Source organism: Hylobates moloch, unplaced genomic scaffold, assembly GCF_009828535.3.
Source record: "Hylobates moloch isolate HMO894 unplaced genomic scaffold, HMol_V3 SCAFFOLD_7, whole genome shotgun sequence".
Taxonomy (NCBI): domain Eukaryota; kingdom Metazoa; phylum Chordata; class Mammalia; order Primates; family Hylobatidae; genus Hylobates; species Hylobates moloch.
Window position 1 is genome coordinate 110,933,820 of NW_026652282.1, and position 16,334 is coordinate 110,950,153.

A 16,334-nucleotide genomic window follows, 5' to 3' on the forward strand; every position below is an offset into this window, starting at 1 on the left:
TACTTTGCTCATTACCCAAAAAGTCCTGAGCCCTTGATCCTAGGTTCCTTAGCTGTGATTCAACTGCCTGTATGCATAGCGTCCATCTGAGCCTGTTGCATTGTCCCGTGGCACTTGGGGGCAGGGGAACTGGAAAAACCACACTGATGCTCATGTTGCTTGCTGTGTTGTAATAAACTGTCTCGTTTGAACCCATTAAATTTCATTGTCTATGTTCGACACCTATGATGAAGAAATGGCAGGTTTTTTCCTGGTCATTCTCTATTAGATGGGGGCTCTTCCTTGACAGCATCCCTGACCCAAAGTCACGTGTTAGGGGAGTCCTTTGCTTCATAGAAATGGCCTGCCTTAGTGTCTCTGCCACACCGAGAGATGCCTGTAGAAAGTTTGGTTTTGGTGAAAATGCAGTGATGCATGGTAGGTTTCAGCCACGTTGGATTTCAGCTGCAGTAGTGTTGAATTTCAGAGCTCAGTGGTCAGCTACGCTCCCTGCAGTCAGAGGTCTGAGGGGCACAGATACATCTTGCTCTAGGCCCAGCCTGAAACAACTCACTAGTCATTGACTTTAATTAACCTTTGGGAACAGTGAATGTTTACTTGTTCCTTTCATGAGTTGACTTCACAGAGGACATTTGGAATTCATTAGTGGACAAATTGCTAGTGACCTCAAACCTAAACAGCCACATTGAGTGAAGTGCTCATGAAGAATACTGTTTAGTTCTTAGCATATCAATATTTTTTTGATGTGGCCTAATTAACACCTGAATCTGTCAGTCTCTTTTTTTGTTTGTTTGTTTTTGTTTTTTGCTTCCTCTAACGTATTGAGGCATGTACCTAGTAAGTACCTGACTTGGTAGTTTATGGACTCATGAATCCTAAGTTGGAAATGATCCTTATCTGGTACAGGCCATTCCTTCTGTAAACATGTTTTGAAGCTCTTTGAAAGAAGTAACATGGTCATCATCTAAATGGGTATTCTAGTGAAGTGGAAAGTGCTCCCCCATGGGCTGTTATGACCAAAGAATAAAGTCAAACTTTTCCTGGTGTCTTTTATCTGAAAATGTAAACTTAGAAGATATAATTTGAGGAGTGACTATTTGCACTATGAATGATTTAACCTAGACTTCTTCCTTAACTCAATAAGTGGCCCCTGAGTTTTGCAAGTGTTACTGGAAACAGCACAAAATAGATGATAAGAGCAGATCATATTTTTCAACAGGAAATAATGAACAATTACATTTGTGATAAGCATTTGGTATTCTATAGCTGAAGGATGATCAATAGTAAGTCATCAAAGATACATTGGTCCCTAGATGGATCATTCAAAATACTGAAGTTATGTGCCAGGTGCTATAAAGTGGCAAAACTGTAGGACACATGTGAATTGTGTTACTTTAAACTATATGCTTGTCATACAGATGTATAGCCATTGTAATTGTATATTTAATCTCAAAACAATTTGCTCTCTAAAATGAACATCAGTCCAAAATTTGGTTCCTTTTTGTTGGCTTAGAATTTAAAAGATTACTTTGGGGATGATTGAAGATGACCTAGCCTCTTTAAAGAAGCTGTTCAAAGAAGCCTGAATGAATGTTTTATTTTTTAAAAAAATTTTTGTTTCCATAGGTTTTTGGGAAACTGGTGGTATTTGGTTACATGAGTAAGTTCCTTAGTGGTGATTTGTGAGATTTTGGTGCATCCATCACCTGAGCAGTACACACTGAACCCAATTTGCAGTATTTTATTCCACATACCCCTTCCACCCTTTCCCCTGAGTCCCCCAAGTCCATTGTATCATTCTTACACCTTTGCATCCTCATAGCTTAGCTCCCACTTACAAGTGAGAACTTTGGATATTTGGTTTTCCAGTCCTGAGTTACTTCACTTAGAATAATAGTCTCCAGTTCCATCCAGGCTGCTGTGAATGCCACTAATTCATTCCTTTTTATGGCTGAGTAGTATTCCATCATATATATATATATATCTTGCAGTTTCTTTGTCCACTCGTTGATTGATGGGCATTTGGGCTGGTTCCATATTTTTGCAATTGCGAATTGTGCTGCTATAAATATGCGTGTGCAAGTATCTTTTTCGTATAATGACTTCTTTTCCTCTGGGTTTTTTCTCATGCCTCATGTGAACCTGAGGCATTTGATGTCATTCTATTCACCTTAGGTTGGGATTAGGATTTGTTTAAGAAATGATATTGGTGATGATGATAATATTTCTTTGAGAGGAAGGCATTTATTTACAAGCAGCTAATCACAACAGCAAAAAACCTTCATGATTATTAACGTAAATACCTAAGTTTGTTAGGTTTTCATTAGTATACCATATGATTGTTAAATGATAAAGTATGCTGTGTAATTGTTATCAGAGTGAACATCTTACTTTGTGTGCTGTTTTCACTTATACATGCATTTATGTGTTCATATTATCACTGTCCTTGTGATTTTCAGTTGCTATGTAGTATTCTTTTCTGCTGATACACCACACCTGTCTCCCACTTGGATTGTTTTTCTTTACAATTAATAGTACTGCTATGAACATTTTAATATTGACCCCCTTAAAAGTTTTTCCTTTCCTTTAAGGTTTCCTTGGACTGTATTCTCTAAAGTAGAGTTACCAGGTCCAAAAGTACAGATATAACCCTACCTTGTCTTACTTGCTGTCAGATTGCTTTTCAGAAAGAACAAATTTTTAGAACCACCATCACTATAGAGTTCAAGTGTAATTCTTTCCGTACATTCCTGGATTTGATCATTTTATTATTTTTTGCTTCTCAGAAAGATATATTGTGATACCTTCAGTTTATTCTAATTTACATTTTCTTTCATGACAGGTGAAGCTGTCTGTGCATTTTTACTGTAGTCTTTTTTTAAATTTTCTTTCTTCTTTCTTTCTTTCTTTCTTTCTTTCTTTCTTTCTTTCTTTCTTTCTTTTTTTTGAGATGGAGTTTCACTCTTGTTGCCCAGGCTGGAGTGCAGTGGCGTGATCTCTGCTCACTGTAACCTCCACCTCTTGGGTTCAAGTGATTCTCCTGGCTCAGCCTCCCGAGTAGCTGGGATTACAGGCGTGAGCCACCACGCCCGGCTAATTTTGTATTTTTAGTGGAGATGGGATTTGACCATGTTGGCCAGTCTGGTCTTGAACTCCTAACCTCAGGTGATACACCTGCCTCGGCCTCCCAAAGTGCTGGGATTACAGGCATGAACCACCACGCCTGGCCAGCTGGTGCAGGTTTTGATTTGCTCTTTGTGATTACTTGACTTTGGTGTTCTAGATGAGGCCTATCCTTTCTCCATCAATTGGATTTTGCCAAGTGCAGAGCAACAGGTATGACCGAAAAGCATGAGCTCTCCACTAGCCATATCGGTGCTGAAGGGGTCAAGAGGATTCCTGGAGGCTTGAAAGCCCCTCTGAGAAGTCAGATCTTTGCACTGCCCTAGATGTTCAGGGATATATCTTGGAAATGAACTATTAGAGAGCCCCTAAAGCTCACCTGAATTGGCTTGTACTTACAAAGCCATGTACTAACTAGATCTGCACTATCTAATAAGGGAGTCCCTAGCCACATATGGCTATTTAAATGGAAATAAAATGAAAAATCCAGTTGGATGTGGAGAAATAGGAACACTTTTACACTGTTGGTGGGACTGTAAACTAGTTCAACCATTGTGGAAGTCAGTGTGGCAATTCCTCAGGGATCTAGAACTAGAAACACCATTTGACCCAGTCATCCCATTACTGGGTATATACCCAAAGGATTATAAATCATGCTGCTATAAAGACACATGCACACATGTGTTTATTGCGGCACTATTCACAATAGCAAAGACTTGGAACCAACCCAAATGTCCAGCAATGATAGACTGGATTAAGAAAATGTGGCACATACACACCATGGAATACTATGCAGCCATAAAAAATGATGAGTTCATGTCCTTTGTAGGGACATGGATGAAACTGGAAACCATCATTCTCAGCAAACTATCGCAAGGACAAAAAAACAAACACTGCATGTTCTCACTCATAGGTGGGAACTGAACAATGAGAACACATGGACACAGGAAGGGGAACATCATACTCCGGGGACTGTTGTGGGGTGGGGGGAGGGGAGAGGGACAGCATTAGGAGATATACCTAATGCTAAATGACGAGTTAATGGGTGCAGCACACCAACATGGCATATGTATACATATGTAACAAACCTGCACATTGTGCACATGTACCCTAAAACTTAAAGTATAATAATAATAAAATTTAAAAAAAAGAAAAAGAAAAATCCAGTTCCTTAATCACACTAGTGACTCAACAGCCACACGTTGTTTGTGACTACTGTACTCAACTGTGCATATATAATCCAATCCCATTATCACAGAACATTCCATCAAACAGCACTGAATTGGACCATTTACACATGATGGGATTGTATGTAGCTATGTAATCCATTGTGAAAACCTCTCTGGATCTTTCTATGCCCCTCTAAACCCTACTTGTCCTTTGAGGGTTGGCTCAATTCTAGTTCTCCCAGGAAACATCTCCTGACCACTCCAGCTCACAGCAATGACTCCATTCGTGGAACCCCCTAGAGCAGGGGTCCCCAACTCCACTGGTCTGTGGCCTGTTAGGAACCGGGCCACACAGCAGGACATGAGCAGCAGGGCAAGCAAGCATTACCACCTGAGCTCTGCCTCCTGTGAGATCAGCTGTGGCATTAGATTCTCATAGGGAGCTCAAACCCTATTGTGAACTGTGCACATGAGGGATCTAGGTTGTGTGCTCCTTATGAGAATCTAATGCCTGATGATCTGAAGTGGAACAGTTTCACCGTAGAATCCATCCCCACCCTACCCCACCGCCATTTGTGGAAAAATTGTCTTCCATGAAACCAGTCCCTGGTGCCAAAAAGGTTGGGGACTGCAGACCTAGAGCACCCAAAATACTTGACACACTGTCTTATTGGTGTCACACTTTTGCTTGTCAGTTAGTCTTATCTTCCTAAGAAGGCTACAGGGACCTCAAGAGAAGAGCTTAAATCACACACTGCCTGGGTTCCTCTTCTCATGCCAGAATGCATAGCAAAAACATTTATCAAACTCTCCTTTTTTCTAGCTGTCTTCTGTACTTTGCTCTTGTTTTCAGTATTTAGAAGAATCAGCATGTAGGACACCATGTCATGCTTCAAAAACCATATAGAGGAAGGTCAGCATGCTTATTGATGTCAGGTGTAGCACTTCAGCTTCTGTCTTGGTGAGGTGGCAGGAGTGAGGACAGGATTGAGGAAGATTTGGGAAAATTGGTATTAGATCTTGAAAACACCTTTGACAGAGCAAAGGAAAATGATACCTTCTTTTGTAATTTCAAAGCTCTGTTTGACAGTACTGGGCTTAGCATCTATGAATGCACCAAAAGGGGTATGGACATTTATTTGACTTTCTAATTGAGGCTGTCGTGCTAGGGGATTGATAGTTTAGGACTCAGAAAGAAGCATTTCTAGAGTAACTTATAGTTTTGTGTGTGTGTGTGTGTGTGTGTGTGTGTTTTTTTTTAGACAGAGTTTCTCTCTGTCACCCAGGCCGGAGTGCAGTGGCATGATAGCTCACTGCAACCTCTGCCTCCTGGGTTCAAGCAATTCTCCTGCCTCAACCTCCTGAGTAGATGGGACCACAGGCCTGTGCCATCATGCCCGCTAATTTTTGTATTTTTTTTTAGTAGAGACAGGGTTTCCCCATGTTGGCCAGGCTGGTCTCGAACTCCTGACCTAAAGTGATCTACCCAGCTTGATCTCCCAAAGTGCTAGGATTATAGGCATGAGCCACCGTGCCTGGCCAAATAACTTACAGTTTTAAAGCACTGTCACAAAGAATCTTTATTTGCTCCTTTTCACACCTCTGGGGGAGGAAGCAGGAGAGGTCAGTGAGGTCAGACACCTCATCTAAGGGTTATATGGGTAAAAAGTAGCTAAGTTGGCACTAGGATCAGCTCTGCACTCCCTGAATCCTGATGCTTCTTGAGCCAGCTTTGCAGAGCCTGCCTCCCTCATCCTAGCAGATAACTGTGAAAAAACTTAACAAAGGCCAGGCGTGGTGGCTCACGCTTGTAATCCCAGCACTTTGGGAGGCCGAGGCGGGCGGATCACGAGGTCAGGAGATCGAGACCACGGTGAAACCCCGTCTCTACTAAAAAATACAAAAAATTAGCCGGGCGTGGTGACGGGCGCCTGTAGTCCCAGCTACTCGGAAAGGCTGAGGCAGAATGGCGTGAACCCGGGAGGCGGAGCTTGCAGTGAGCCGAGATTGCGCCACTGCACTCCAGCCTGGGCGACAGAGTGAGACTCCGTCTCCCAAAAAAAAAAAAAAAAAAAAACAACTTAACAAGCTAATTTCACATGAAAAGGTAAATTTCAATTCAAGTGCCAGGTTCATTTCAGAATGTCCAGGTGAAAGCAGCAGAGCATTTTAAAACCACATCAGTTCTCACCCACTTTGGGTAAACTTTCAGTTGACTGGCCCCAACAGATCTGTTTGTTGCGTGAGCTATAAAGGACTTGTGTGGCCAATAAGGTCTCCATTTGGACCCATTTTTTCTGCACCACTTGTTTTGTGCATAGGGCCTTTAAAACATATCCTAGTTCATGGTAACAAAATGATTATTGTATCTGTAAGGGCAGAAATGAACATTTATCTACGTTGCTGATGCATCACGACAGGATGTGATAGCACATGAAAAAAAACAGGGGCATAAAACACATACTTTCTTATTTCCAGTAAAAGATTAAATTCTCGTATACCTCTTGTAGTTACCTGGTTTTTATCTTCTCCAGCAATATAACCTTGGGAACCTCAAGAATCTAGGGCTTAAACTAAGGTAGCAGAGAACAAATTTACCCTTAAGCAAAGGGGAAAAAGTCTAGCTTTCAAATTAATAATGCAGTACTAGAATATGCTGGTAGTTTTAAAAACTAGTAAGAGTGACCTAGAAATTAATAAGGAAAACGCCAAAATTTGCAGGGACAAAGATGAGGACTTGAAGGGAGAGATGGATAGTCTGAAAAAGCAAGACAAAGACTTTTAGTTACAGTATTGAGGTGTGTGCTGCAAGGCCATATTCTGGAGATCTCATAGGAGGAGAAAAATGAAGCTTTGGTTTTGAAATTTGGTGATGTTGCTAAAAATGTGGATGCCTGGATTCTGTTTCCTGGAGGTGCTGACTGGGCAGGTCTGCAGAGGGGCCATGATTCTGCATCATTAATAAGCACCCCGAATGATCCTGATGCAAACAGTCCCGGACGACACTTTGAGACTCTGCCTCCAAGTTGCAGTCACTATTAGATTCTGCATGTTGCTCAAGATCGGCAGATGACTGGTATCCTAGGATCATAGCACACAGGAAGCTCATTCTGAGAAGTACAGTGAACCCTTTGGCTACAAATTCATACTTTTTTTCAAAGTAAAACTGCTGAAAAGAGAAACTGGGCAGTAGGTGTGGCATTCATAGTGTGTAGGAAGTAGGAGAGTTCAAATGAAGCCAGCTTGGTGAGACCAATTCTCTTTCCAAAAGCAAACCCTGGAGGATTCAACAGCTTAACACAGATACCCTGATGCTGCTTTCATCAGCTTGTGGGCAGAGTGGTGAGGTTCATTTGGTCACTGTGAAGGGAGACATGTGCCTGGGGTGTTTATGGCCAAAGTAAATGGGCCATAGTGCATGCTAAGTGCTAGGGAATGACACTTCATACTATGAACTGATTTACATTCCCAATAAAACTGTATTTGTAAAAAAAATACATCATAAGCTATAATGGATATGTGCTGGTCCAGAAGTCCTCTTTTTATTGTGAATTTTCTTAAATAGGCATCATTGTAATTTTTAGTAAGTTCTCCTTTGTGGACCTTCTTTCTATTTTGAGCATCTTAGCACAAGTTTGGCCATTTGTGCATTTCTCCCTCCAAAAGGAAGCAGCATCAGGGTATCTGTGTCAAGCTGTTGAATCCTCCACGGTTTGCTTTTGCCTTATCAGAGAAAAAATAAGTTATCTGAATTGACGACTGCTGTGCAGTGAGTTCCTGTATTGGACAGAATATAGCGGTTGGGTGGAGGTGTTCCTGCTCAGTACAGAAGAATGTGCTTTTACTACTTGGTTGGGCATGCGGTTGGAAACCTACATGGGATATTTTTCGCTTGCCACTGTACTCTGCAGACTGTCCTTGGTCACTGCCCAATTCTGGGATACAGTGGCAACTGGATGTAGCCCCGGGCTGGCGGAAAGAAATTGTACGGGATGAAAGTCACAAGCCCTGTGAGGTTTGAGCCCCAGCGCAGCCATTTGTTGGCTGTGCAACCTCAGGCAGGTCATTTCCCTCCATTTTCTCTTCTATAAAATAGGACATAAGACTCGTGGAGGAAGCACAGTACGGTAGGCTATTTCCCTTTCATGACTCCGTTTTCTCTTAATAAAATGGAGATGACGCTCTGCAGGGCAGATGTGAGAAAATCACATTCTCAGCAGAATGTCTGGTGCATAGCCGCTACTTAATAAATGTTACTTCCAATACCTGCTACCCCTCTGCCGTGAGATGCAAGTCAGAGAGCTGCATACTAACCTGCAAATTGCAATCTAGATGCACAATAAATCATATGTTTCAACCCCATGCTGGTGGCAGATGGGGGTGTGCAAGGCAGGAGCCCCTCATTCCAGAGGGGTGAGTAGACAGACATTTATATTCAAAATGACATCACTGAGCGCTGGATTATAAAATGATATATATTTTGTACCTGAAATGTCATTATTTGAAGACTATGCATCGGCGAGAATGCTTTTGCATTGAAAGAGGGTTATGAACTGCCCAGACAAAAGTGAAATACTTATCATAGGCCCCTGCCCTTTGATGGATAGTGAACAACAGAAATACCTAGAAACCCTCAAAGGTTGAAACCATTGTGGCATTGCACCCAGTAATCTCTGTCCTCTGCTCTTCCTGGGCTTGAGTTCTCATAATTCTGGTCGATTATGACCACCCAGGATTGGCCCCAGCCTTGGATGTGGACCTTGGCTGCCCTTGTAGGATCATAGCAAAGGCTCAGTTGTCCCAGGTCACAAAAAATGTCAGCCATGTCTGCCTCTCCCTCCTGGGACCTGGAATAAATAAAACATGATGGGTCCTTCTCCAAGAGAAGATAATGTTAGCAGGGGTCTGGCGGGGAGAAGGGGGAAAGGGCTGTCTATTTTACCGCCCTGATCTCCTTTTCAAGAATTCTCAGCAATTGTGCGGTCTAGAGCAAGAAAGTGGCGGGTGGGGTCGCAGAAGCACAGAGTTGATGTTGAGGCAGGCTTAGCCCCTGGCTTTCCTCTGGATCTTTATCGATTTATTCCCTCTTGGAACACAGAGGCAGCATGGTCCCAGAAGGAGACAAAATACACTGGGGTGGGTGGCGGGGTTACAGGGTAGCCACTCCATGGTGGTGGCAGTTCAAAAGGAAGTGGAAAATCAGTGAAGTAAGGCCTAAATACGCTAGGTGAGAGAAGCGTGTTTTGTATTGATTGTGTGGAGAGCAGAGTATTATCTCAAGAGTTTGACTCTGGTTCTTCCGAGAGGATTTGAGGCAGCTTATGAATTAAGACGTTGCAAAGCAGGGTACTTTAAGGGATAAACTGGGACAGGGACAATGGAAAGCACTTGTTCTTAACCCTGGCTGCACAGTAGAACCACCAGGAGAAATTTTAAAAATATGCATGCTTGGGCTTCACTCCAGTTGAACAGGAATCCCTGAGTGTGGGACAAGTATTGGTATATTTTTAAAATTCCCCAGGTGCCTCTAATATGCAGCCAGGTTGAGAAGCTGGAGGAGCAGATGCTACCAAATCCCTGACATGAGTAGATCAAATCAGTGGTTCGCAACATTGGCTGTATATTCAAATCACCCAGAGAGCTTTTAAAATCCCATCGCCTAGGCTGCAACCCGGACCAATAGAATCCGAATCTCTGGCGAGGGTGGGGGGAACGGGCAGGCATCAGTTGTTTTTAAAGTTTGCCAGATGGTTTCGATGTGCAGCCCGGGTTAAAAAGCTCTGCTCTGTGGCCGGGCGCAGTGGCTCACGCCTGTAATCCCAGCACTTTGGGAGGCCGAGGGGGGCGGATCACAAGGTCAGGAGATCGAGACCATCCTGGCTAACACAGTGAAACCCCGTCTCTACTAAAAATACAAAAAAATTGGCCGGGCGTGGTGGTGGGCGCCTGTAGTCCCAGCTACTCGGGAGGCTGAGGCAGGAGAGTGGCATGAACCTGGGAGGCGGAGCTTGCAGTGAGCCGAGATGGCGCCACTGCACTTCAGCCTGGGCAACAGAGCGAGACTCTGTCTCAAAAAAATAAAAGAAAAGCTCTGCTCTGTGTAGTGGTTCCCAAACATGGCTATACAGCAGATTCACAGGGAGAGGCATTTAGGAACTCCTAACGTAGAGACTAAATTTGACGCTGATGGCTAAAGCATTAGTCTGTTCAACAAATGTTTGTTGAGCATATACTAAACGTCAGTCACTATGTTAGGTGCTGGGGATGTGGTTATGAACAAAACAAAGCCCTTGCTTTCATGAAGTGCATACATATTCAAGGAAATATCATCTACCAGGGGATGAGGGCAGGAATTTTTGTCTGCTTTGATAACTGCTGAATCTCCAGTGCCTAGCACATAGCAGGCTCCTGATAAACAACTGTTGAATGAATGAATACTGACTGAAGGGTGAATTAAGTGCTATGAAGAAAAGTTACAGTGGGATAAGGGGATAGTGTGTGTGTGTGCATGTGTGCGTGGTCAGGGAAGGCCTCACTGAGAAGGTGGCTTTTGAGCAAGGCCCAAATGAGAAGAGGGAGCAAGCTGCACAGCTATCTGAGGGCGCAGAGTTCCTGGCAGAAGAATAGCAAGTGCAAAGGCCCTGAGGTGGGAACATGTTGGCATGTTAGAGCAGCAGTAAGGAGGCCAGTGTGGCTGCAGTAGAGTGACAACAGAGAGGTAATGGTGGGAGGGGAGAGGGTGGGCAGCTCATGTAGGGCTTGGTAGACCATGGTCAGGGCTTTGGCATTAATGGAAACACCACGGCCACTTTTTCTGTGTCTGACACTGGAGAACATATGTATTCATATATAGAGAGAATACTATTTTCCTGGAGTGAAATGCCAGCAGAAGTGTCTATGCTACTCCATAAAGGCTGCTGAGTATCTTAATGAAACTTATCTTTAACTATAGATTTATAAGGAAAAAAAATATCAGCAAGTAAAATCAGCAGAGAGAGTCCACGCAAACCAGGGAATCAGCATGGTGAAAGGAAGAGCCTGTCAGTGGCCTCCAGACTGGAGACTCTACCTCTCCTCTTTGCAATCTTATTTGGAAATTGTGGTCTATAAGTGAAATTTGAGGTTTTTCAAATCAATTTTAATATTGAGAAATGAGAAATGACTGGAAAATTGATAGGCTCTGTGTGTGTGTGTGTGCACACGCGCACATGCATGAGTATGCACTTATGTACAAATACTGGGAATGGGTTTAAAGTGAACCAAGAGGAAAGCAAAGGTGACACAAAACAAAAGAGAATCTGTAGCACTGCGTCTGGAATTGGTGGGTTCTTGGTCTTGCTGACTTCAAGAATGAAGCCACAGACCCTTGCGGTGAGTGTTACAGTTCTTAAAGATGCTGTGTCTGGAGTTTGTTCCTTCTGATGTTCGGACATGTCTGGAGTTTCTTCCTTCTGGTGGGTTTGTGGTCTTGCTGACTTCAAGAGTGAAGTGGCAGACCTTCGTGGTGAGTGTTACAGCTCTTAAAGGCAGCGCCTCTGGAGTTGTTTGTTCCTCCTAGTGGGTTCATGGTCTCGCTGACTTCAGGAGTGAAGCTGCAGACCTTCGCAGTGTGTGTTACAGCTCATAAAGGTGGCATGGACCCAAAGAGTGAGCATCAGCAAGATTTATTGCAAAGAGCAAAAGAACAAGACCTCCATAGCATGGAAGGGAACCCAAGGGGCTGCTGCTGCTGGCTCGGGTGGCCTGTTTTTATTCCCTTATTTTGCCCCACCTGCATACTGCTGATTGGTCCATTTTACAGAGAGCTGATTGGTCCGTTTTACAGAGAGCTGATTGTTCCGTTTTACAGAGTGCTGATTGGTCCGTTTTACAGAGTGCGGATTTGTCCGTTTTGACAGAGTGCTGATTGGTGCGTTTACAAACCTTTAGCTAGACAGAAAAGTTCTCCAAGTCCCCTACCCCATTAGCCAGACACAGAGTGCTGATTGGTGCATTTACAAACCTTTAGCTAGACACAGAGCACTGATTGGTGCATTTACAATCCTTTAGCTAGACAGAAAAGTTCTCTAAGTCACCACCTGACTCAGAAGCCCAGCCAGCTTCACCTCTCAGCGTCAGCTCTCGTTGGAAACTTCCCAAGAGGGCTTAGGGAAGGGGGTTTCTAGGGATCACACCTAGGACTGGCCACTCTTTTGGAGAGCTTCGTAGAAGGGGTCAGTCCCCAGGGACATTGGGAAGTAGTTGGAATCAACACTCATTTCCCCCAGCAGTGCCCTTTCCTCTCTGAAGCATCTGTTCCCTCTCTCCTTGGTCTTCCAGGCCTCACCTGGTCTACCTGGGAGTGCCATGCAACACACTTTCTTCGGATTTTTTGCCAGAGGCTCCAGGAACAGAGCTAATTGGTGGGGGAGGGGACTGTGTTAAGATGTTAAGAGGCAACCGTGGCTTACTCTGCTCTTGGACAAGGACAATGACTGAACTCAAAGGTGAAGACTTTGATGAAGGGATTTTTGGGCCCCAGGAGCCAGCCCCAGTGGAAGAGATTTGGCCCCAGGAAGGTGTGAACAAGAGAGAGCTTCTTGAGGCCCCACACAGCACACCACACAAGCGGTTTCCTTTATTTTCGCTTGGCAACCAGGTCATTTCTTTCAGGGCCCCACTGCATTGCAATGAGGGGCCAGCGAAAAAGACTTACCTTCATGGAGCTTGCATTCTCTGGATCTAGATCTGTAAGACTTTCTGTGATCAAGCACAATATTGGAAAGCAGTTGTTTCTGAGACATGTATATATTATTGGCCCAAAAAAATCTCAATACTTTTATTATTAAAGAATCAGAAATTAAGCAAACAGTAAAAGCTGAAAGAGGTGAGATCCCTAGAATGCTGGGCACAGATCTTGGCTCTTTCCTCAGACCCTGGGAAAGATGGTACCCTGGGAAAGATGGTGTGTTGTTATGAGAAAAACGGGACTGTAATGGATCCCCAAACTGGGAAGGAGCTGAGAGACCAAAGAATGACTCAGACAGGTCCAGCTTGACGAGCAGGTAAGTTTATTAGGACTTACCTACAGTGCGCTCCTGGGCAGCAGCAGGACAACTCCAGAGATCCACCTCATCCCCCATCTCTAAGCTGCTTTGAAGCTAATTTTCTGGCTCTTTGCCTACTGTGTATGTGCAATGAGACTGTTTTCCTTGGTAGGTTCTCAGATACTCCACAGGATGTTGGGGTCTCAGGCACCTGCTCCTCAGCTGGGTGCCGTGGCCTTGGCTCACTGCCAGCCTTCAGGTTTCAAGCAGCGAATATAGACCCTTAAGTAACCTGGTGGGGGACCCATCACACTACAAGTGTGACATGGTGGAAGGAGCACCAGCCAGAGTGCCAAGAGAGACAGGCTTTGCAACCAGCTGCCCATCCTTGCACAACCATTCATATTCTGTGGGCCTCTTTGCTCATCTGTAAAATGGGAGATTAGGCTGTGCCTAATCTGGAACGAGTCTTCCAGGTAAAGGAATGACAGAGGGGAAGGTGCCAGTCATAGGGAATAGTGACTTCCTGTGAAATACGGAGAACGCTGAGGCACCAGAAAATGTCAATATGCCAGTGACTGAAATTCAGACTGAGGAGATAGAAATGATAGTGAGAGACATTTCAAAAAGATCCACAGCTAGTAGTAAAAATAGCCCTAGACTTCACTTCGCTTCACTACTTAGAGCTGGGTGAACACTTGAGAGTTATTAACTTCTCGGACACTGTTTCTTCAACTGTAAAATGGGGATGTGACCATTTTCTCAAGAGCACCAGATGAAATCATGTGTATGTATTTGATATACATTTTGTAAATGTATAATTATAAAGGGCAAGGAAGAGAGGACTCCTTCTAGATTACTCTTTGGGTCAAGAGTTCTAGAAAAAAACAACAACAGAAAACCTCAGTTACCCGGAATATGAAGATCTCATTAGTTGAATTGTTTGATGAAATTGGTTAACCAGAATATCCTCTAACCTCTAAATTTTATTATTTGTTGCTAGTTGTTCTACAGTGTCTGAATGTCTTCTTCTTCTTCTTCTTCTTCTTCTTCTTCTTCTTCTTCTTCTTCTTCTTCTTCTTCTTCTTCTTCTTCTTCTTCTTCTTCTTCTTCTTCTTCTTCTTTTTTTGAGACAGAGTCTTGCTCTGTCACCAGGCTGGAGGGCAGTGGCGTGATCTTGGCTCACTGACTCTGTCACCAGGCTGGAGGGCAGTGGCGTGATCTTGGCTCACTGCGACTTACGCCTCCCGGGTTCAAGTGATTTCTCCTGCCTCAGCCTCCCGAGTAGCTGATAGTACAGGCACACACCACCACGCCCAGCTAATTTTTGTATTTTTAGTAGAGACGGGGTTTCACCATATTGTCCACGATGGTCTCGATCTCTTGACCTTGTGATCCACCCGCCTGGGCCTCCCAAAGTGCTGGGATTACAGGCATGAGCCACCGCGCCCGGCCTAAAGTGTCTGAATGTACTTTCTTACCTTAGGAAGTCTTGTACACTGCACATATTTGAACTAACTTTTTTCTGATGATTGAGGCCATGTGGATTTATCAGGGCCATCATTCCAAATATCAGTTTTTAATGTGTGTAGGCTAAATGCATACCAACCCATCAGGATATACCTAGGAAGTTGTTTTGAGGAAGAGGGCACAGAAGAATCCCAGGTATTTAAGAGCCCTAGATAAACTGATTCAAGTTAAGATTTTATGGTTTATTCTGTGAAACTAAGAATTCGTATCACCAGCCCTGACCTCCCCACTGAATGTAGACTTAAATAGCCAATGACTTGGGTGATCTCTCCACTTGAACATCTGATGGGCCTCTCAAACTCAACAGAGCCCAAACAGAGTTTTGTCTGCAACTCTCTTCTCCACCTTTGCTCCTCTCAGAGTCTTTCCTGTTTCACCAAATGGCACCACCAGCCAGCCACTCAGTTACTCAAGTCAAAATTATAGGAATCATCTTGATTATTCTTTCTTCCTCACCTCCAACATTCAGTCCATCATCAGATTCTGCTGACTCCACTTTCAAAACATATTCTGAATTTGTACTGCCTCCACTGCCACCTGCTAGTCCAAGCCACCGTCATCTCTCTGGTTGGCTTATTGTAATAGCCTTCTAACTGGTATCCCTGCTTTAATCCTATCCCTACTCAGTTTATTCTCCCACTTGGAGCAAGAGAGATTTTTTTTTTTTTTGAGATGGAGTTTCGCTCTTGTTGCCCAGGCTGGCGTGCAATGGAACGATCTCAGCTCACTGCAACCTCCGCCTCCTGGGTTCAAGCAATTCTACTACCTCAGCCTCCCGAGTAGCTGGGATTACAGGCATGCATCACCACGCCCGGCTAACTTTTTTTTTTTTTTTGTATTTTTAGTAGATACGGGGTTTCTCCATGTTGGTCAGGCTGGTCTTGAACTCCCGACCTCAGGTGATCTGCCCGCCTCGGCCTCCCAAAGTGCCCAAAGTGCTAGGATTACAGGCGTGAGCCACCGCACCCACCCAAGAGTGATTTTAAAAAATATTAATAAGTGATAGATTATGTCACTTCTTTGCTTAAAATCCTCCACAGGCTTTCTACTGTGACCAGGAAAGTGCTCCACACTCCTTCCCATGGCCTACAGCAGGCCCTGTGTGATCTGGCCCTGACCATCTCTCTTGCCAGGTGCTGTTCACTGTCCTCTGGATATGGCCTGTCTTCTCATCCTAGGGTCTTTGCACTTGTTGCATCCTGTGCTTGGTCCCCTCTGCTTCCTGTGGCTCCCTCCTTCTTATCATTAAGATCAGATGTTTCTGGACTTCTTGGACCAAACAAATGAATCTAGCTAGTCCCTCTCTATCATGTTTACTCTTCTTTTTTTTTTCATGTTCATTTATGAATCCCACAAATATTTACTGGGCACCTACTATGTGCCTATTTTCTCTCTCTTTTCTTTCTTCCTTCGTTCCTTCCTTCCTTCCTTCCTTCCTTCCTTCCTTCCTTCCCTCCTTCCTTTTTTTCTTTTTCCTTCCTTCCTT